This window comes from Spinacia oleracea, chromosome 3 (genome assembly GCF_020520425.1).
Source record: "Spinacia oleracea cultivar Varoflay chromosome 3, BTI_SOV_V1, whole genome shotgun sequence".
Lineage (NCBI taxonomy): Eukaryota > Viridiplantae > Streptophyta > Magnoliopsida > Caryophyllales > Amaranthaceae > Spinacia > Spinacia oleracea.
The window spans coordinates 157,821,340-157,846,074 of record NC_079489.1 but is presented as its reverse complement, the minus strand read 5'-3'; the positions used below and the strand labels follow the sequence as shown (position 1 = coordinate 157,846,074).

General features: G+C 38.9%; 1 non-coding gene across 1 annotated transcript; it reads left to right on the top strand.

Annotated features, from left to right (window-relative positions):
* Positions 1-21,203: 21,203 nt before the first annotated feature.
* LOC130471042 (small nucleolar RNA R71) lies at positions 21,204-21,310 on the top strand. Its single transcript, XR_008931736.1, has one exon. It is a non-coding gene; the product is annotated as a small nucleolar RNA R71 (small nucleolar RNA).
* The last annotated feature ends 3,425 nt before the right edge of the window (positions 21,311-24,735 follow it).

Sequence of the window (24,735 nt, the reverse complement as noted above, 5' to 3'; positions counted from 1 at the left end):
AAAATGAATTCCTTTCATTTATTGTGAATGATTAACCAATAATGTTTTACAAAGATTTAAACTCTAAAACTTTAAAACATTAAACAGAGACATCAAAGCCATTCTCCAATATGCTTGATTCCCATAGCTGCAGTGTGCGAGTTGTGCTTCGCTTGCGGCAGAGGTTTAGTTAATGGATCTGATATGTTGTCATCAGTTCCAATTTTGCTTATCTCGACTTCTTTTCTTTCAACGAACTCTCGTAGAAGGTGAAATCTACGAAGTACATGCTTGACTCTCTGGTGGTGTCTAGGCTCTTTTGCCTGTGCAATAGCTCCGTTATTATCACAATACAGGGCTATTGGTCCTTTAATGGAGGGGACTACACCAAGTTCTCCTATGAACTTCCTTAGCCATATAGCTTCCTTTGCTGCTTCATGTGCAGCAATGTACTCCGCTTCAGTTGTAGAATCCGCAATGGTGCTTTGCTTAGCACTTTTCCAGCTTACTGCTCCTCCGTTGAGGCAGAAGACAAACCCAGACTGTGATCTGAAATCATCTTTGTCGGTTTGGAAACTTGCGTCCGTATAGCCTTTAACAATTAATTCATCATCTCCACCATAGACCAGGAAGTCATCTTTGTGCCTTTTCAGGTACTTCAGAATATTCTTGGCAGCAGTCCAATGCGCCTCTCCTGGGTCTGACTGGTATCTGCTCGTAGCACTGAGTGCGTACGCAACATCCGGGCGTGTACATATCATAGCATACATTATTGAACCAATCAATGATGCATATGGAATCCCATTCATTCGTCTACGCTCATCAAGTGTTTTTGGGCACTGAGTCTTGCTTAGAGTCATTCCATGAGACATGGGTAGGTAGCCTCGCTTGGAGTCCGCCATCTTGAACCTATCAAGCACCTTATTGATATAAGTGCTTTGACTAAGTCCAATCATCTTTTTAGATCTATCTCTGTAAATCTTGATGCCCAATATGTACTGTGCTTCTCCTAGATCCTTCATCGAAAAACATTTCCCAAGCCAAATCTTGACAGAGTTCAACATAGGAATGTCATTTCCGATAAGCAATATGTCGTCGACATATAATACTAGGAAAGCAATTTTGCTCCCACTGACCTTCTTGTATACACAAGATTCGTCCGCGTTCTTGATGAAACCAAAGTCACTGACTGCTTCATCAAAACGTATATTCCAGCTCCTGGATGCCTGCTTCAATCCGTAGATTGACTTCTTTAGCTTGCATACCTTTTTAGCATTCTTTGGATCCTCAAAACCTTCAGGCTGTGTCATAAACACAGTTTCTGTTAAAACGCCGTTTAAGAAAGCAGTTTTGACATCCATCTGCCATATTTCGTAATCGTAATATGCAGCGATTGCTAACATTATTCGAATAGACTTTAGCATTGCAACTGGTGAAAAGGTTTCATCGTAATCCACACCGTGGACTTGCCTGTAACCTTTTGCAACCAATCTAGCTTTGAAAACTTCAAGTTTCCCATCCTTGTCCTTTTTCAGTTTGAAAACCCATTTGCTTCCAATGGCTTGGTAGCCATCTGGCAAATCGACCAAATCCCATACTTGGTTTTCAGACATGGAGTCTAATTCAGATTGCATGGCTTCTTGCCACTGCTTGGAGCTAGGGCTCGTCATAGCTTGCTTGTAAGTCGCAGGTTCATCACTTTCAAGTAATAGAACGTCATAGCTCTCGTTCGTCAAAATACCTAAGTACCTTTCCGGTTGAGATCTATATCTTTGCGATCTACGCGGGGTAACATTTCTAGATTGACCATGATTCTCACCAGATTCTTCTAAAGATCTCTGAGTTTCATCCTGAATGTCATCTTGAGCATTCTCTAGAGTTTGTTGTTCGACTCGAATTTCTTCGAGGTCTACTTTTCTCCCACTTGTCATTTTGGAAATGTGATCCTTCTCCAAAAAGACACCATCTCGAGCAACAAACACTTTGTTCTCAGATGTATTGTAGAAGTAATACCCCTTTGTTTCCTTTGGATAGCCCACAAGGATACATTTGTCAGATTTTGGATGAAGTTTGTCTGAAATTAATCGTTTGACGTATACTTCACATCCCCAAATCTTAAGAAAAGACACATTTGGAGGCTTTCCAAACCATAATTCGTATGGAGTCTTTTCGACAGCTTTAGACGGAGCTCTATTTATAGTGAGTGCAGCTGTATTTAGTGCATGTCCCCAAAATTCTAATGGAAGTTCGGCCTGACCCATCATTGACCTGACCATGTCTAGCAAGGTTCTGTTCCTCCGTTCTGACACACCGTTCCATTGTGGTGTTCCAGGAGGAGTCAATTCTGATAGAACTCCACATTCTTTCAGATGGTCATCAAATTCATAGCTCAGATATTCACCGCCTCTATCAGACCGCAGTGCCTTAATCTTCTTGCCTAATTGATTCTCTACTTCACTCTGAAATTCCTTGAATTTGTCAAAGGATTCAGACTTATGCTTCATTAGGTAGACATAACCATACCTACTGAAGTCATCAGTGAAAGTGATAAAGTAGCTGAAACCACCTCTAGCATTTGTACTCATTGGTCCACATACATCTGTATGGATTAAACCCAATAGTTCATTTGCTCTTTCTCCAACTTTAGAGAAAGGTTGCTTTGTCATTTTGCCAAGTAAACATGATTCGCATTTACCATAATCCTCTAAGTCAAATGGTTCTAGAATTCTTTCCCTTTGAAGTCTTTCTAAGCGTTTCAAGTTTATATTGCCTAATCGACAATGCCACAGATAGGTGAGATCTGAATCATCCTTTTTGGCCCTTTTGGTATTTATGTTATATACTTGTTTGTCGTGATCTAATAAATAAAGTCCATTGACTAATCTAGCAGATCCATAAAACATCTCTTTAAAATAAAACGAACAACTATTGTCTTTTATTATAAAGGAAAATCCCTTAGCATCTAAGCAAGAAACTGAAATGATGTTTTTAGTAAGACTTGGAACATGGAAACATTCTTCCAGTTCCAAAACTAGCCCGGAGGGCAACGACAAATAGTAAGTTCCTACAGCTAATGCAGCAATCCGTGCTCCATTTCCCACTCGTAGGTCGACTTCACCCTTGCTTAACTTTCTACTTCTTCTTAGTCCCTGTGGATTGGAACATAAGTGTGAGCCACAACCTGTATCTAATACCCAAGAAGTTGAATTAGCAAGTATACAGTCTATAACGAAAATACCTGAAGATGGAACGACTGTTCCGTTCTTCTGATCTTCCTTTAGCTTCAAGCAATCTCTCTTCCAATGCCCCTTCTTCTTGCAGTAGAAGCATTCGGATTCAGAAGTGGGTTGACTGACCTTCCTCTTTGCAGATTTGGCGCCAGTTTGCTTAGTTGGGCTGGCCTTGTTGCCACCTTTCTTAGCATTCCTCTTCTTTCCAGATTTCTTGAACTTGCCCCCACGCACCATAAGCACATCCTGCTTATCACTTTTGAGCGTCTTTTCAGCGGTCTTCAGCATACCGTGAAGCTCAGTGAGCGTTTTGTCCAGACTATTCATACTGTAGTTCAGTTTGAACTGATCATACCCGCTATGAAGAGAATGGAGGATGGTGTCTATAGCCATTTCCTGAGAAAATTGCTGATCCAGCCGACTCATATTCTCAATGAGTCCAATCATTTTGAGAACATGTGGACTTACGGGCTCGCCTTTCTTAAGCTTGGTCTCAAGAATTTGCCTATGAGTCTCGAATCTTTCGACTCGAGCCAGATCTTGGAACATGTTCTTCAACTCACTGATGATTGTGAAAGCATCTGAGTTGATGAACGTTTTCTGCAGATCCGCACTCATGGTGGCGAGCATTAGACATTTCACATCCTTGTTGGCATCAATCCAACGATTGAGGGCAGCCTGAGTGACCCCGTCGCCTGGAGCTTCGGGCATCGCCTCATCTAGGACATACTCCTTTTCTTCCTGCATAAGAACTATTTGCAAGTTCCTTTGCCAGTCAAGGAAGTTTTTCCCGTTCAACTTCTCCTTTTCGAGAATTGATCGAATGTTGAAAGAATTGTTGTTTGCCATATTAAAACTACAATTGAAAAGAATAAACAAATAAATAACCATTCACAGTTTCTCTTAATAAACTTAAATTCTAGCATACATGCATAATTCAATGTTTATTAAGCATTTTATTCAAGTTATGTGTTCCGGCAGGTGTGAATAAAATGATTCCAAGATCCTAAAATCATTGAAGAACTAAGCACAGTTTGTCGACTTAATCCTAGAACATCTTAGGTAAGCAAAAGCCTTTTGCTAATAGTCTAGAAACTATTCTTGGTTGATAGGTACGTCTAAGAACTTATTAGGTAAACCTATCGAATTTGCCACGACATAAAAGGACTCCTTACTTATATCGTTGAGTTTCACCAAAACTAACATGTACTCACAATTATTTGTGTACCTTGCCCCTTTAGGACCAATAAGTAACACCTCGCTGAGCGAAAACTATTACTAGATTGATGTAAAGGATATCCAAGCAAGTGTATATTTTGGCATGGCACCTTTTAACTCAATTTTTAAGTTTGGAACTTAAGGCTCTTACTATGTTGGTTAGATTTTAAGTGAACTAAAATCCTTAATCATGCAACATAATCAAGCTTTTGATCTCATGCATTTTAAGACATATTTAAAGCAATAAATAACTTAAAACATGCATAAGATATTTGTGATCTAGTATGGCCCGACTTCATCTTGAAGCTTTGACTTCAAAGTCCGTCTTGAAAATCTCCGTGGGAGGCATCATTTTCTTCAAATAGGATAAGCTATAACTAATTACAACTATTTGATGGTTCGCAGACCATATTTGAATTGAAAAATAACTTTGGTACTTTAGACCAATTACATTCAAATTAATGGTACGCAGACCATATTTTCTATCCTATTTGGGCCATACTAGTCACTTCATAACCTGCAAAACAGTACATATACAATATATACCATTCACCCATTCATTATCATGAATGGCCCACATAGCTGGTTAGTAAAACACATTATGCATCACGTAAACATTTGCAGCAATTAATCAAGGGCACCAATAATCTACCAATTATTCAGTCCTTATTAATTCTAATCAAGTTGTTTTAACCTTAAGGATTTGTAGACCTAATCAAGAGTTTATGACTAAAAAGCGCTCCCACTTAAACCAATAAATTCATATGCTTTACCAATTTTAAACATAAAAATGTATTTCTAGTCCAACCGGAAACATACAAATTTAATTAAAATTTAAAGTTCATATCAATTTATAATTGAATCCAAAAATTTAATTTAATTTCAGTCGTATTTAAATTAATTCATGATTTTAATTTTAGTAAAATAATTAGAATAAATAACATTTATTATAATTATAATATTCAAAATTAAAATCCAAGAAAATAATTCAAATTATTAATTTTAAAATTAATTAAAATTACGTGAACTGAAATTTTCAAATTAAACATTCAAAACGATCTAATCGTAACGCAAACACCCTACGCGTTGCACACCCATGGACCGTACGCACACAGCCATTGCTGGCCATGTGCGCGCAGCCCATGCGCTCGTCGCATAGCTGCTGCTTCCCTATCGCAAGCCTCCGCACACATTGTGCTCGCTGCGCGCGCCAGCGCTCATCGCACGCGAGCTATCGCTCGCAGTGCGCGCGCGCGACATCGCTCGCTGGGCGCGCGACATCGCTCGCTGGGCGCGCGAGCCATCGCTCGCTGGGCGCGCGACATCGCTCGCTGGGCGCGCGACATCGCTCGCTGGCGCGAGCCATCGCTCGCTGGCGCGAGCCATCGCTCGCTGGCGCGCGACATCGCTCGCTGGGCGCGCGACATCGCGCGCTGTGCGCGCGAGTGATGCTGGGCGCAGCGCTCGTGGCACGCGAGCTTGCGCTCGCTGCGCGCGAGGCTGCGCGCTCTTGTGCGAGGCAGCGCGCGTTGTGGCGCAGCTCGCTTGCTGCCCACACGCGACTGCCTTGGCTCGCCCTTCGCCCATGCCCATTCGTTCATTGCTCGTGGCACACGACACAAGGCAGGGCTGCTGCCTTGTGCTCGTGCACTACGCCCTTGCTCATTGCATTCGTGCCGCACGGGCGACGAGCTCCCTTGCTCGTCGTCGCATGCCCGCATTATACAACACCCCTTAAGGGTAACACGAAGCGTCCATTGCTTCGTGCGTGCAAGTTATATGAATGAATCGCATAAAAATTTAAAATCTATATTTAAAATTAATGACAAATTAATAAATATTATTAATTTCATAATTTTAGGGCGAAAAAATCGAAAATTTATTATCCAATTGATTTCCGATTGTTATGGATTCAAGTCTAGGTCATAAAAATTTAAAATTTATCGTAAATTTACAATTTTTATGGTGGTTTTTAATCATAGGTTTCTAATTAAATTACAATTAATTATGAAAATCAAATTAATTCTAAATTATTCTAATTTTCAACAAATTAATCATAATTACAAATTAGATTGCATAATTAACAAGACTAGGCATTCAAACTTGTTAAACATATGCAGTAGGTCAATCAAAAATTCAAGATTTATCAACAAGAATCGCAAATATTTAATTTAACATCTTAAATTTACGAAATTTTGCATTCGAAAAACTAAAACCTTCGAAAAGTCATAGTTAGGCTTCGAATTTGAGAATTCTGGGTTCGGCAGAAAAACACTATTTTTGTCAAAATTTTAGAATGCCTTTTACATGCGGAATTGACACAAAAATCACTCAATTCGGATGAGTAACGAAGAAACTGCCGAAAAACTGCGTACGTATAATTAAATAAACGCAATTTGCAATTAATTAACAATTACGAAAATTAATCACCCCTTTTAATTCTTGCAAATTTGTAATATTTAACCATGTTCATGCAATTTAGATTATGAAAATAATAAGGGGCTCGTGATACCACTGTTAGGTTATGATACATATGACATTACATAAATCATGCGGAAACAACCATTAACCCAGGACAACATATTATTTACACATAATCATATAGCATAATTTAGATGCATACTCTTTGTTGCGTGCCCTCCCTAGCTGCGCCCGAACCGAACAAGAACAAGTCTTTAGGACTCCAAGTGTCGTCCCTCCGTAGATAGTCCACAGCACGTCCGGATCCGCCTTAAGATTGACCAACTAGAATCGCCCTTAAGGTACTAGAAAATTTCGGCACTTTATGAGCAAGATGTGTGTTTTAATTTTCTCTCAAAAAACTCACTTTTGAATACTTTGAAACTTGTGTATAAATTATGACCCCTAGGCCTTTATTTATAGAGTTATGGAAAAGGAATCGTAATCCTAGTAGGATACGAATTAATTGAAATTAGAATCCTACATGAATTCTATTTAATTAATTTATCCAATTAGGAATAGAAATTTAATCATACACTGACTCTTGTAGATTTAGGAATCACGCATGAGCACAAACTCACACACACACGGCAGCCACAAGGGCTGCCCATGCGCGTGCGAGCAGCAGCCCACGCAGCGCGGCCCACGCAACGGTGGCCTTGGCGCGCGCTGGGCCTGCCTTGTGGTAGGCCTGGGCGCTGCCTTGGCTGGGCTTGTGGCGCGCGCGTGCTTGCTGGGCGATGGCCCGGCTTCGTGCTGGGCCTTCGTCCGGCAGGCCTCGTCCGATGCTAATTCGTACGATACGCTTCCGATTAAATTTCCAGTTCCGGAATTTATTTCCGATACGAACAATATTTAATATTTCCGATTCCGGAATTAATTTCCGTTTCGAACAAATATTTAATATTTCCGTTTCCGGAATTATTTTCCGATTCCGGTAATATTTCCGATTCTGACAATATTTCCGTTTCCGGCAATATTTCCGATTCTGGTAATATTTCCATTTCCAATAATATTTTCCGATACGTACCATGTTTCCGTTTCCGGCAACATCTACGACTTGGATAATATTCATATTTCCGATACGATCCATATTTCCGTTTCCGGCAATATCATCGTTTCCGGAGTATTCATTTCTTGCCTGTGACGATCTTAGCTCCCACTGAAACCAAGATCCGTCGGTTCCGAATATTCATAGATGGAGTATTTAATGCCATTAAATACTTGATCCGTTTACGTACTATTTGTGTGACCCTACGGGTTCAGTCAAGAGTAAGCTGTGGATTAATATCATTAATTCCACTTGAACTGAAGCGGCCTCTAGCTAGGCATTCAGCTCACTTGATCTCACTGAATTATTAACTTGTTAATTAATACTGAACCGCATTTATTAGACTTAACATAGTATGCATACTTGGACCAAGGGCATTATTTCCTTCACTTCTTAACAAACAACACCAGAGCTCCCCGCGGTGATGCACTATGCCTAAAATAACCCTTATCGAAAAATTCATGCAATCGTGTCTTAATTCGCTCATTTCAGGAGGTGTCATTCTATATGGTGCTTTAAATATATGTGTCGTTTTAGGATTTAACTCTATAGTGAACTCAAGGGCTCTAACAGGTAACATACTTGCAATTTCACTTGGAAATACATCAATGAATCCACTCACAATGGCAACATCTCGATTTTCACTCCAACTTCTTTACTCACCTCTAACACACTACAGAGAAATAGTTCACACTCCCTATTCATCAATTTCCTCACTTGCATTACAGAAATCACTAAAGGTTCTTGGACTTCTCAAAACATCCACATGAGGTCGACCTTCCCATAGGGTTCCTTAAACTTAATACAAAAAATGCTAATTGACATACCTGTGCATCGTACGGGCTTCAATGCTAATACCACCTAAAAAAGAATTAAAAATTCACCACCTCTTAACAGACCCGTTAACAGTTTCATCAAGTGGGGCCCTTGTTGGATATTAACAACCATTATTATTTTTAGTTAAAATAATAAATCAATGTAATCCTTAGAATGCATGCATGCAATGTCTTAAAATTGATAGGAAAGAAAAGTTTGCTAATTTAAACAACCTATATTAAGAAAACTAAAAACTATATAAACGTAGGTTATATTGTTTGTAATAATCATCCCAAAAACAAAAAGAAATATAAAGGAGAGAGAGAGAGAGAGAGAACATCTTTAAAAGAATTTTTAGAGAAAAATTCTTAGGTGTAATTGGGGTGCGTATAGATTGTGAGTTACAATAAGTGTTGTGAACTTGTGTATGATTTATCTTTTCAGTAAAAGTTTTGCACGGTATTTAGAGATTATAACACTTATCAGATAATCAATTTGTATGTGTGTGTTATTTTAAATATTATTGTTATTCATACTAATCTAATTCATTAGGAAATTTGCATAATTTCCTAACAACTGGTATCAGAGCCGAGTTGGTAAATTCTGTTCGTATCCATAGACGAATTGTCAAATACGATCCAACCACTAGTAGAAAAAACCCTTATTGCAGCGGGCTTTTAGACCCCTGTTGCAGCGTACATCGTATGCTGCAACTGGGGGGCCTGCAACAAGTCTGAACTTGTTGCAGCGTACAATGTTCGCTGCTAAAAGGGGTTTTTTGCAGCGTACATATGTATGTACGCTGCAACAAGTGCCAAAAAATTGGCAAAAATTTGGACTTGTTGCAGCGTACATATATATGTACGCTGCAAAAGACTCAACTTTTTGCAGCGTACATTTATTTGTACGCTGCAACAAGTCTGAAATTTTGCGAAATTTTTGTCCCTTGTTGCAGCGTACAATATATATGTACGCTGCAACAAAGCACTTTTGGCGGGAAAATTCTAATTTTCTTTAGGGATACCTAGAGTGCCTTGCACCAAATATAGAAACCTGTCAAAACAATAATAGAATAACGCAACCTGTATAACAAATATAAAAACAACAACTGGAGTTTTGTATACTATATATCCCAAAACCAGAGTGCACATATTACATTTAAATATATGTTCCAATTTCAACATAAACATACATTTTAATATAAAATTTATTCTATAACAACTAAACCAACTCGATCAAGCACGCTAAAGCCAATAATAAATACTTGCTGGTAAAAAACTTAGCCCATTGCTCACGAACCACATCAAATTCCTCGCATAAGGCGCAATCCTCGGAGTGTAGACCTTTACAAAAACAGAAATTTAAATTAAACATTAGATTAAATACAAATTAAATATCACATTTTAACATTCAAGAAACTAATGACAATGTTCTAATAGTCTAAAATGAGTCCTTAGGTTCTTTAGTTCAAAGTTGGGAGCGAAAATGTCATTTTAGCCTAAATATGACCTATAACGACCCAATGAGCCTATAGGTGCATAAATAGATTGGAACGAGTCTTAGATCGTTAAAATTATGCATATTAAACATGTAATAAGTTTTAAATGAGTCCTTAGGTTCTTTATTTTAAAGTTGGGAGCGAAAATGCCTTATTTTAGCCTAGATATGACCTATAACGATCAAACAAGCATTAAATGGGTATAAGTAGATTAGAATAAGTCCTAGAAACTCAAAACTAAGCTTATTAATCATATAATAATTTAAAAATGAGTCCTTAGGTTCTTAAGTTCAAAGTTGGGAGCGAAAATGTCATTTTAGCCTAAATATGACCTAAAACGACACAATGAGCCTTAAATGTGCATAAATGGATTGGAATGAGTCCTAGAAAGTTAAAAATAAGCATATAAAACATTTAGTAAGTTTAAAATGAGTCCTTAGGTTCTTTGGTTCATAGTTGGGAGCGAAAATGTCATTTTAGCCTAAATATGTCCTATAACGACCAAACAAGCCTTAAATGTGTATAAGTAGTTAGAATAAGTCTTAGAAACTTAAAACTAAGCATATTAAACATGTAATAAGTTTAAAATAAGTCCTTAGGTTCTTTATTTTAAAGTTGGGATCGAAAATGCCTTATTTTATCCTAAATATGACCTATAACGATCAAACAAGCATTAAATGGGTATAAGTAGATTAGAATAAGTCTTAGAAACTTAAAACTAAGCATATTTATCATATAATAAGTTTAAAATGAGTCATTAGGTTCTTAAGTTCAAAGTTGGGAGCGAAAATGTCATTTTAGCCTAAATATGACCTATAACGACACAATGAGCCTTAAATGTGCATAAATGGATTGGAATGAGTCCTAGAAAGTTAAAAATAAGCATATAAAACATTTAGTAAGTTTAAAATGAGTCCTTAGGTTCTTTGGTTCATAGTTGGGAGCGAAAATGTCATTTTAGCCTAAATATGTCCTATAACGACCAAACAAGCCTTAAATGTGTATAAGTAGTTAGATTAAGTCTTAGAAACATAAAACTAAGCATATTAATCATGTAATAAGTTTAAAATAAGTCCTTAGGTTCTTTATTTTAAAGTTGGGATCGAAAATGCCTTATTTTATCCTAAATATGACCTATAACGATAAAACAAGCATTAAATGTGCATAAATAGATTAGAATAAGTCTTAGAAACTTAAAACTAAGCATATTTATCATATAATAAGTTTAAAATGAGTCATTAGGTTCTTAAGTTCAAAGTTGGGAGCGAAAATGTCATTTTAGCCTAAATATGACCTATAACGACACAATAAGCCTTAAATGTGCATAAATGGATTGGAATGAGTCCTAGAAAGTTAAAAATAATCATATGAATCATGTAATAAGTTTGAAATTAGTTTTTAAGTTCGTTAGATCAAAGTTGGGAGCGAAAATGTCATTTTAGCCTAAATATGACCTATAACGGCCAAATAAGTCATGAATGTGCATAAATAGATTGGATTAAGTCTTGTAAAGTTAAAACTAATCATATAAAACATTTAATATGTTTAAAATGAGTCCTAAGGTTCTTTATTTCATATTTGGGAGCAAAAAAGCCTCATTTTAGCCTAATATGACCTATAACGACCAAACAAGCCTTAAATTTGCATAAGTAGATTGGAATGAGTGTTAGAAAGTTAAAACTATTCATATTAAACATGTAATAAGTGTAATACTCTGAGAAAATATTTAGAGACTGATGGACATGCTCACCAGTATTCGATGTTCGCGTGAGGAGGAAAACCGGTCAGACAGCAGCCCAAATTGTTGGCTATCCTAGTTGTATCTCATTATGGAAAATGCAAGTAACTGATGTGCAGATCAGTACGTGCAGATCAGTAGCCAACTTAGCTGCCACAACTTAGAGATTGGGACCTTGCGCCTGCTCACTCTACCATAAACAACATTGAAGTTCAGGTGTTGCTGCAGATCAATCCAGATCAACATTGAAGTCAAGGTGTTGCTGCAGATCAATCCACAGCAACCCAATTGAAAGAATTAGCCAAAATTGCACAAAAATAAATAAATAAAACAGTAATTAAGATCTGTAATAGGCTTCATAACCAACACATGTCGATTATTAAAGAAAAAAGGTAGGGAAATTTGCAGCAACAACAGAAAAGCGAATCATAGCATGCTTATCTCTTAATGAAAAACAAGGCTAAACAACAACACCTATTTCAGTCAATGAATATAATCTTGAATAACATAAACCATTATAACCCAATTTATTATCATGAAGCATAAACATTAAACACCAATGGTCCAATACAATCATAATCCACACACATTTCATACCAAGCTTGAGTCAAGTAAACTGATACATTTACCAAAATATGAATCTCTGAAGTCTAAAGTGCAATAATGAAGGCATTCCCCATTATATTAATAAACCGTCATATAAATGTCCCCAAGTTAAATTAACAATCAAAATCGGAAAAAAATCAAACCCTAACAATCAAAATCGGAAAAAATGTATCAATTAACACAAAAAATAAGAATAATTTATATTATCAAACCCTAAAAATACGAAATTAGGGGAAAAATCAAGAATTGACTGAAAGCAAACCCTAAAAATACGAAATTAGGGAAAAACAAATACAAAAAGTTAGAAAACTATACCTCCTCAATTTCGAAGGCGGCTGAGTTCGAAGGCTGAGGTCGAAGGCCAGATGCTTGGAGAGAAAGAGTCGAGCAAATTTTCACAAAAACCAAGATGAATTGTCACCCAATTTCAACAATTACTTGCAAAAAACCCAAAAAAACCACGAATTAGAGAAAACTTAGAACAAAAAAGGGGGGATTCAGAAAAAAGCGTCGAAATGGGAGTTACCTGGGGAAGAAACCGCGGCGAGAAAACGGGGGAGAATTCACGAAAAGGACCTCAGAATTGGGGGAATATGGCGGAGAAAGAAGGGATTTAGGAGAGAGAAAGAGAGCAGATGAAGAAGAAGAAGAATGAGGAGGTGAGAGAGTACGCAGGGAAAGCTGAGGGAAGAAGAGGGAGTACTGAGCGTCCTTAGGTTTGAGATCCGAAATGTTTTTCTTAATTAGCTTTGCAGCGAAATTTTTTTATTGCAGCGGGCTTTTATCTGTACGCTGCAAAATAAATGGGCTATTGCAGGGGGCTTTTACTTTGTACGCTGCAAAAAACTCTCTTGCTGCGGGCAATTAATTTGTACGCTGCAACAACCCTTTATAAAGTTTGACCCGCGTTGACCTACTGGTTGTTGAAGCGTATTATTACATGTACGCTGCAACAAGGGGGTTGCAACAGGGGTTTTTTCTACTAGTGAACGAAGTTAGATTTAAGTGGGAGCAATGGCTGCAGATGAAGGAAAGATAAAACTCGAGAAATTCGATGGTGCAGATTTCGGATTTTGGAAGATGCAGATTGAAGATTACCTGTACCAGAAAAAGCTTTATGAACCTCTCTCGGAAACTAAGCTAGAGGGAATGAAAGATGAAGATTGGAATCTTCTTGATAGACAAGCCCTCGGAGTTATCCGATTAACGTTATCGCGCAATGTTACTTTTAATATAGCAAAGGAAAAGACTACGGCAGGTATTATGAAAGCTCTCTCAAATATGTATGAGAAGCCATCAACCTCTAATAAAGTTCATTTAATGAGGCGGTTATTCAATTTGCGGATGACGGAAGGTGCATCGGTAGCTCAACATCTCAACGAACTTAATTCAGTCACAACTCAATTAAGTTCAGTCGAAATAGATTTTGAAGGTGAAGTTCGAGCATTGATACTTTTATCTTCATTACCAGATAGTTGGAGTGCTACAGTCACAGCTGTGATTAGCTCGTCAGGAAGCAATAAGTTGAAATTTGACGACGTTCGTGATCTGGTTCTCAGTGAAGAGATCCGACGGAGAGAGTCGGGTGAATCATCAACCTCTTCAGTATTGCATACAGAGTCAAGAGGAAGAAATTCAACCAGAAGGAATGAACGTGGAAGATCAAGCTATCAAGGTAAATCTAGAAATTGGAGATCGAAATCAAGGACTCCCATTAATTCAACAAGCTCGAAAACTATCGAGTGTTGGAATTGTGGGAAGATTGGGCACTACAAAAATCAGTGCAAGAGTGCACCGAAAAATCAAGAAGCAAAGGCAGAAGCAAATATCACTTCTACCTTGGAAGGAGATGATGCGTTGATATGCTCTCTAGAGAGCAAGGAAGAGTCTTGGGTGTTAGACTCTGGAGCATCATTCCACGCTACTTCGAAGAAAGATTTCTTCGAGAGGTATGTCCCTGGAAACCTTGGGAAAGTATATCTTGGTGATGATCAACCTTGTGATATTGTTGGTAAAGGTGTAGTGAAGATTAAGTTAAATGGGTCAGTTTGGGAGTTGAAAGATGTCAGGCATATTCCCGACCTAAGAAAAAACTTGATCTCAGTCGGGCAGTTGGCTAGCGAAGGCTAGACTACAAACTTCCAAGGTGATAATTGGAAGATTTCAAAAGGTGCAATGACAATTGCGCATGGTAAAAAGAGTGGTACTCTTTATATGACAGCAGGGGCGTGTTGTTCAGTTGCAATTGCAGCGGGAAATGAAAATTCCAAATTGTGGCACCAAAGACTTGGCCACATGAGTGAGAAAGGGATGAAGCTTATGCATTCGAAAGGAAAAATTCCAGAGTTACAGTCTGTTGAAGTAGACATGTGTGTGGAATGCATACTTGGAAAGCAGAAGAGGGTAAGCTTTCAGACTAGTGGTAGAACCCCAAAGAAAGAAAAGTTGGAGCTTGTTCACTCCGATGTTTGGGGACCAACAACTACTTCATCCATCGGAGGAAAGCACTACTTTGTCACTTTTATTGATGATCATTCTCGAAAGGTATGGGTTTACTTTCTAAAACATAAATCTGAAGTGTTTGAAGTTTTCAAGAGATGGAAAGCTATGGTTGAAAATGAGACAGGTCTGAAAATCAAAAAGTTCAGAACTGACAATGGTGGTGAATATGAAGACACCACGTTCAAGAAGTTTTGCTATGGTCATGGAATAAGGATGGAGAGAACCGTACCTGGTACACCTCAACACAATGGTGTAGCTGAGCGTATGAACCGAACGTTGACAGAAAGAGCCAGAAGCATTCGTATACAGTCTGGTTTACCGAAGCAGTTCTGGGCAGAAGCAGTCAACACAGCATCTTACTTGATCAACCGAGGACCATCAACTCCGTTAGAATACTGACAGGCTAAATCGCACTCCTATCAAAGATAAACCTAACGTTCACCAACTAAAAATATAGCAAGGGAAGCAAGGATCGTATCCACAGGGAAACAGTGTTCTTTCTACTATTAAAAGACTAATCTAGACTATTGGTAACAAGAATTGGATTGGTTTGTATATTAAACTAAAGCAAATAATCAAATCGGAAGATAACAATATTAAAGGAATCTAGGGCAGCGGTTCACCATAAATGCAGACCGAGATTGGACAACGGACAATAACAATCAATTAACAATCATAACTAGGAAAACATGCATCTCTCGAATCTTATGAATTCCTTAGGATAGAACAACTAGCGGGCTCTCGCTACGTACTAGAAATAATTCCTATCTAATAGCCACAAACCAAAAACATCAGATTTATACCTCTCGGCGCATAATCTAAGGTTAATCAAACTCAAATCAAAATAGTCCGGCCGAACAGAATTGACGAGCAATAATAATAAGCTATAGAAATTAATCAATCAATCAAATATCATGTCCACATATAATCCCAATCATGCATTCATGGATCCCCTAAACCCTAGAAATTAAACTACTCACTCATGATAATAAATAACAAAGCAATTAATATAATAGAAAACATGATTAAAGCAATAAACTAAATTAGAACAAGAAGCAATACCTAATTGAAGAACAATGAATAATGAAAGCTTGAATTTTTGATTGAAAATAAAACTAAGTATTGGAACAAATTTGAGAGAATAATAAGCTAAGAAAATAAACTCAAGGTTCAAAACTAAAAATAAAAGGTGTCACTAAAAATATAAGGGGCTAGTATTTATAGTTTGCCCAAAATAGAGCCCAAAATCGGAAATAAAAACTCGCGAAATATGCTGGAGGTTGGCGTCGCCCGATCGGGCGACGCTTCTCCCGATCGGGCAATGTGCTCGATAGTCGGCCCGATCGGGCGAAATTCCGCCCGATCGGGCGGTTGCAAAATGCCCAGAACAGCGCCCAGAATGACCGCCCTATCCGGATCGGGCGAAGCCCGCCCGATCGGGCGCGTGTTGAAACTGCACGATCCTCTATCTTCAAAACGTCATATCTCCTTCGTTATTCGTCGGAATTAGCCGAGTGACCACTTGTTGGAAAGCTATTGAAGTCTAGAATCGAACCCAATCGGAATTACATCATTTAGAGTTGTATAACTTTAGTTATGCTTAAAATAGTGGACTATAGTCATTTTTGTACTTCCTTCGTTATTCGCTTTGCTTCAAAACTCTTCAAACTTAATGTTTGTGCTCTCGAAAGTACATAATTTCTTGTATTGATTCAAATGAGTAGGAAATTCACAAAAATATGCTAATTCCTACAATGATGAACCTGAAACTACAAACACACTACAAGGAGCACATTAGTACTAAAAATCGCTCCGAAGAGCTCATTTGAGATCAAAAGTACTAAGGGACGGGGGTAAAAACTCTATATAAAACACACATATCAAACTCCCCCAAGCTAGATCCTTGCTTGTCCCTAAGCAAGAAAATCATCGATGAATACAAGACCAACTTCACCCCCACCTTATTTCAAAATGAAAAACATAATTCGAGGCAAAATCTAACGAGCATGCATCAATGTCAACCAATCAAATCCACCCAACCACAAATCCTCCCTAACAATCGTCACGCAAAGCGAACCACAAGTGCGCAATGGAATTCCAGACTAGTGCTCACACACTCATCACTTATTTATGTGGCGGGTAAAAGATGTACCCGTTCGCTCTTCTCCCAACATATAAGTGAACAATGCCCTCCCAAACTCACAACACTCGTGTGTCTAGAAAAACATACACTCAACCTAGTAGTCGACTTGAAATGTGTCATGTCATAACTTGCATTGATAAACAACTATTTTCACATAAGTACGACTCTATGCACAAAGGTCGGAAGGTCTTCAAAGCTTGTAATGTTAGGCTTAGGTAAGGGTGCGGTAAATTTGGGTATAATGTGAGCTTTAAAGCCTTGGCTTTGGGGAGCATAAATCCTAAAAACAATCGTGATCAATCAACATAATGACCCTAATCACCCACTCAACACATGACAAAACAACAAATAGCCAACACCATACTTTCTTGCTTTTTTTCACAATTGTAACCAATCACTCATAAGGATATGAATTTGCAGAACTTGATTGAAACAACACTTTGAACTTTTTATGAGAGTAATAGATTTTTCTCTTTCTTTTCTTTTTCAATCTCTTTTTTTTTTTTTTTTTTTTTTTTCCTTTTTTAGCAACCTTCACATTTGTTTTGTTCTTTCATCTCTTTTCATTTTCAACTCATTTTCAACAACAAACATGATAAGACGAACTCTATTTTCAATACCCACTTTGTGCTCAAATTGTAGCACACTACAACTCCCTCACCTCACTACTATTAGCTCCCCCAAGCTAGGCTTGGGACTAGTAACCAATGGGGTTTTTCATGGGCTTGTAATATGGCTAGTCACCGAATAAAAGGGCACAAGCAACAACATGGGTAGAAAAGGAGGGGACAAATGTATCTAATTTCATCTGAAGGCTACCTAAATAGAAAAATGCCTTCGTCCTCCACAATGTGCATGTATATCAGTCATAAAACACTACAAATAGTTGCACATCAATACTCAAAATCAATGACACACCAGGAAGCTATCACACATCCTAACCAAATCAACTAGTCAAGTACCAAGTCCACAAATAGTTAGTCGGAGTTGACTCATGTTAAGGCATCAAAGCAATCGAATATCAAATCATGGCTAACACATCTACATTGCCCATCATCAAATACCAAGAATCAAAACAATTTTCGTTCAAGGGGCACAGGGAAGCATAATATTGTATTCATCGAAACGTATTTTTGTATTTTTTTTTTCAAAGCAATAAACTACTCTAGAAAACATTAAACACACCAAAATAAACACACAAAAATAAGTAAATGCAAAAATAAAAGGAAAAACATACCTAATATGTACAAGTGAGTGAAACACCCCCCCAAGCTAAATCAGACAATGTCCTCATTGGCCAAGGGGTATCATGAGGAAAGTGAGCAACCCGTGGCTTATTTGTCGCTGAGTCGCAAATCGCCTGATCGGGCGAATTTCGAACCTTTTCGTTGAATCTGTGCGCGCCCGATCGGGCTCACCTCGCCCGATCCGGATCGGGCGAAACGCAATGCCTTGTTTTATTGACTTTTCTCAGCCCAAAATCCTTCCTTGACCTTCCTACGACGTCATCATCAACCGCCCGATCGGGCGGAATTTCGCCCGATCGGGCATTTCACACGCCTTTTGTGTCGATCGGGCCACTTTCGCCCGGTCGGGCGATTTCCCAAATTTTTCTTTGTATCGACACGCGCCCGATCGGGCGCTCTTCGCCCGATCCGGGTCGGGTGAAATGCAAGCTACTCCGTTTGGCTTTGATTCAACTTTTTCGAGCTTGGGGCCTTAGACCTGCATAACATTAAACACCAAAACCGTAAAATACACTCATCTCGCCTCTCCAATACCAAGGACTACACTGAATCACACACTTGATCAAAAATTATACTAAAACACACAAAACGAAAGCATAAAGTACACTACGGAAAGCAATAAATGGATAGTTAAGTACTCATCCCCTATTAGATTGGTGTAATGTCCCCATTACACAATCTCAGTTTATGCACAGACAACGAAAGGAAGGGGATAAGAGCCACGACAACTCATCGAATGGGGGCACCAAAGATGGTGCCATCTGGTGTCAAATCAATTGCCTTGGATGAGCTATGTGGCGCGGGGGGTGACAGACCACGACCCCGATCATGAATGCGATGCCCACCGTTCACCGAACTTTCGGCCTTTCGGGTCTCAACATCATCAAATCGTGCTTCCCTTCGAACCCATGCCGAAGAGTTCATACTCCGATTACCTCCACCTGCAAAACAATTTGAAACATGCTCTTTTTCCGAAGGATTGTTGGAGTTAGTATGAGTCAATTTAGTATTAAAATAATCATTAGAAACATTGACTCCAAAACATGACTCCTCTACCATAGGGCTCTTAGCAACATGGGTTAAATTGAAAGTAACCTTGTCATCCCCCACATTTAAGGTCAGCTTGCCATTCTTGACATCTATGATTGCCCCCGCAGTGTGTAGGAAAGGTCGACCTAAAATAATAGGAATCTTCCTGTCCTCTTCTATGTCCAACACAACAAAATCAACAGGGATAAAAAATTTACCTACTCTAACAGGCACATCTTCTAGAACACCTAGGGGGTATTTTACAGATCTATCAGCCATTTGCAGAGTTATGTTGGTAACTTTTAAATCACCCATGTTCAACTTAGTACATACAGACAGGGGCATGACACTAACACTGGCACCTAAATCACATAAGGCTTTGTCAATAAAAAGGTTGCCAATATTACACGGGATAGAGAAACTCCCAGGGTCCTTCAACTTGGGTGGAGACTTATTCTGTAGTAAGGCACTACATTCTTCAGTAAATGCAACAGTCTCCACCTCACTAAATGCTCTCTTCCTAGTCAAGATGTCTTTCATGTATTTATCATATGCAGGTACTTGAGTAATTAATTCAGTGAAAGGGACCGTTACCTGCAGATTCTTTACCACTTCTAAGAACTTACCAAACTGCTTGTCTAGCTTGTTCTTTAGCTGACGATGAGGGAAGGGAAGTTTGATAGGTGGAACTTGTATCTCAAATTTCTTCTCAACCCTTGTGTCAGCTTCCTTATCCTTGACCACCTTCTCACTTTCTCTTGGCATAGCACCACTAACAGATACTTCAACCCCTTCCTCTATAGTCATAGGTGGCCCATCATACTCATATCCACTCCGCAAAGTGACAGCATTTGCAGACTCTCTGGTCACAGGCTGTGAAGGGAGTTGACCCTTCGGTCTCTCTGCAAGAGCAGTAGTCATTTGTGCCAACTGTTTATCCATGATCTTGTTATGAGCAGTGAGGGCATCGATTTTGGCATCCTTTTCGCTCAGAGATCTCTGCAATTCCAACATCATATTCCTCATCTCTACAAGCATGGGATCAGGTTGTGTGGGTTGAGGTTGTGGAGGAAAACCAGGTGGTCCACTAGGCTGCGGGTTGTAGTTACTCCGCGGTTGGTAGGGTTGCTGTGGTGGTACGTGGTTGGTAAGGTTGTTGTGGTGGTGGAGGGTGTTGAATCTGGTGGGGGTTCTGAACATTAGTACTCCTATATGATAATAGGGGGTTGTTTTTATACCCCTCATTGTATGAGTTGGAGTACGGATTGTTCTGCTTGTAGGCCTGGAATGCATTGCATTGTTCAATAGAGCTCCTACATTTCGATGCATAATGACCTTGCATCCCACAACTATTACAGACATTGGCCAAATGAGCACTCATTGCGGCGACACTAGCTTGTTGGGTGGCTTGGGAAGATGCGATCTGTATATTGTCCAGCTTGTGATGTAGGGCAGTTAGCTGAGCAGTAAGCTGTTCAATAGAGTTCATCTCATGCTTAACACCACGATCGGCAAAACCTCTAGGATTCCCATATTGGGCACTATGGATGGCTATCTCCTCAATCACCTCTAAAGCTCTAGGCACCTCCAGTTCCATAAATCTCCCACTGGCAGCTGAATCCAAAAGACACCTAGACTCATTACCCAGACCATTATAGAACTGCTGAACTGCTGAACCAGTCCTCCAAACCATGGTGTGGGCACTCTCTTTGCAAGTCCTTGAATCTTTCCCAAACCTCGAATAAACTCTCATCTGCTTGTTGAGAGATACCTAATATCTGTCCCCTTAGACGAGCTGTCTTCTCAGGTGGGAAATATTTAACATAGAATGCAAGGGCCAAAGAATTCCAATCGGTGATTTTCATAGCTGCGCGGTTGAGACTGTTAATCCATAGCTTGGCCTTCCCACTCAATGAAAATGGAAAGAGTATCTCCATAGTCTGCTCCGGTGTTAAATTCTTCTGCTTAATGGTGGCACAATACTGAATGAAAGACTGAATATGGAGATTGGGATCTTCACCCTTTTCCCCACCGAATTGGTGTCTCTCGATCATGTTTATCAGCTGGGGTTCAATCTTGAAATTCTCGACCGCAATGGAAGGCATGATTGCCTTGGGAAGCATAGACAGACTTGGTTTAGAATAGTCTGTAAGCCTTGGCACAAGTGGGGGTGGTGGTGCTTGGTCACCCATCTCTGAATCTCTATGGAATAGATTGCTAATCAGATAGTCGGATTCAGAGTCAGAATAGTCTCTCAACTGTTCAACGAATCTACGCCGTCTACGAAAGGTCCGTTCAGGTTCAGGATCGAACGAAGTCAGATCGCTGGTATGGACAGTCCTGGGCATAAACAAGCAAGAACTAGAAAACAGTCGTGAGATCCGGTCTCAAGGAACGGGAGTCCCTTGAGAAGTGACAAACAATAATCTAGAAAAACAATTAATAACAGAAAATAAAACCGTTTCCCCGGCAACGGCGCCAAAATTTGACAGGCTAAATCGCACTCCTATCAAAGATAAACCTAACGTTCACCAACTAAAAATATAGCAAGGGAAGCAGGGATCGTATCCACAGGGAAACAGTGTTCTTTCTACTATTAAAAGACTAATCTAGACTATTGGTAACAAGAATTGGATTGGTTTGTATATTAAACTAAAGCAAATAATCAAATCGGAAGATAACAATATTAAAGGAATCTAGGGCAGCGGTTCACCATAAATGCAGACCGGGATTGGACAACGGACAATAACAATCAATTAACAATCATAACTAGGAAAACATGCATCTCTCGAATCTTATGAATTCCTTAGGATAGAACAACTAGCGGGCTCTCGCTACGTACTAGAAATAATTCCTATCTAATAGCCACAAACCAAAAACATCAGATTTATACCTCTCGGCGCATAATCTAAGGTTAATCAAACTCAAATAAAAATAGTCCGGCCGAACAGAATTGACGAGCAATAATAATAAGCTATAGAAATTAATCAATCAATCAAATATCATGTCCACATATAATCCCAATCATGCATTCATGGATCCCCTAAACCCTAGAAATTAAACTACTCACTCATGATAATAAATAACAAAGCAATTAATATAATAGAAAACATGATTAAAGCAATAAACTAAATTAGAACAAGAAGCAATACCTAATTGAAGAACAATGAATAATGAAAGCTTGAATTTTTGATTGAAAATAAAACTAAGTATTGGAACAAATTTGAGAGAATAATAAGCTAAGAAAATAAACTCAAGGTTCAAAACTAAAAATAAAAGGTGTCACTAAAAATATAAGGGGCTAGTATTTATAGTTTGCCCAAAATAGAGCCCAAAATCGGAAATAAAAACTCGCGAAATATGCTGGAGGTTGGCGTCGCCCGATCGGGCGACACTTCGCCCGATCGGGCAATGTGCTCGATAGTCGGCCCGATCGGGCGAAATTCCGCCCGATCGGGCGGTTGCAAAATGCCCAGAACAGCGCCCAGAATGACCGCCCGATCCGGATCGGGCGAAGCCCGCCCGATCGGGCGCATGTTGAAACTGCACGATCCTCTATCTTCAAAACGTCATATCTCCTTCGTTATTCGTCGGAATTAGCCGAGTGACCACTTGTTGGAAAGCTATTGAAGTCTAAAATCCAACCCAATTGGAATTACATAATTTAGAGTTGTAGAACTTTAGTTATGCTTAAAATAGTGGACTATAGTCATTTTTGTACTTCCTTCGTTATTCGCTTTGCTTCAAAACTCTTCAAACTTAATGTTTGTGCTCTCGAAAGTACATAATTTCTTGTATTGATTCAAATGAGTAGGAAATGCACAAAAATATGCTAATTCCTACAATGATGAACCTGAAACTACAAACACACTACAAGGAGCACATTAGTACTAAAAATCGCTCCGAAGAGCTCATTTGAGATCAAAAGTACTAAGGGACGGGGGTAAAAACTCTATATAAAACACACATATCAAATACAAAATACCAGAAGAGGTATGGAGAGGAAAAGAGATAAGTTTATCTCACTTAAAGGTATTCGGTTGTGTAGCATATGTGCATATTAGTGATCAAGGCAGGAATAAGCTTGATCCTAAATCTAAGAAATGTACGTTCATTGGATATGGTGGGGATGAGTTTGGATACCGCATCTGGGATGATGAAAACAAAAAGGTGATCCGTACTAGAGATGTGATTTTCAATGAAAGAGTTATGTACAAGGATAGACACAAAACTGATGCCAGCGACTCAGTACAGAGTGGGCCGATGTTTGTTGATGAAGATTATGTCCCGGATAGTACAATGACAGAGTCAATTGTAAGGGAACCTCAACAAAATGAATCCATTGGACAAATCACTATGCCACAGTCCAACATGCCACAATCTTCTAGTCCGGTACCAGTATTGAGGAGGACTACTCGTCCACATGTGCCAAACAGAAAATATATGAATTATCTGTTATTGACTGATGAGGGAGAGCCTGAATGCTATAATGAAGCATGTCATACCAGTGATGCTAGCAAGTGGGAGCTTGCAATGAAAGATGAGATGCAATCTATGATCTCAAACCAGACATGGGAACTAATTGAGTTACCCATAGGTAAGAAAGCCCTTCACAATAAATGGGTATATCGAGTGAAAAAGGAACATGATGGTTGCAAGAGATACAAAGCTCGATTAGTAGTCAAAGGATTCCAACAGAAAGAAGGAATTGACTACAATGAGATTTTTACACCTGTTGTGAAACTCAATACCATCAGAACAGTGTTGAGTATTGTTGCCATTGAAGATCTTCATCTTGAGCAATTAGATGTGAAGACTGCATTTCTTCATGGGGATCTGGATGAAGAGATATATATGCATCAACCAGAAGGCTTCTTAAAAAGTAAGAAAGAAAATATGGTGTGCAAACTTAAGAAAAGTTTGTATGGCCTAAAACAAGCCCCGAGACAGTGGTATAAAAAGTTTGATAGCTTTATGCACAAGGAAGATTTCCAGAAGTGCAACACATACCACTGTTGCTACATTAAAAGATATCAGTCCAGTTATATCATCTTACTACTTTATGTCGATGATATGTTAGTAGCAGGTCCAAATATGGATGATATTAAAAGGTTGAAGCAGCAACTGTCTAAGGAGTTTGACATGAAGGACTTAGGTCCAGCAAAGAAGATTCTTGGAATGCAAATTACAAGAGATAAGCATAAAGGTACTTTGCAAT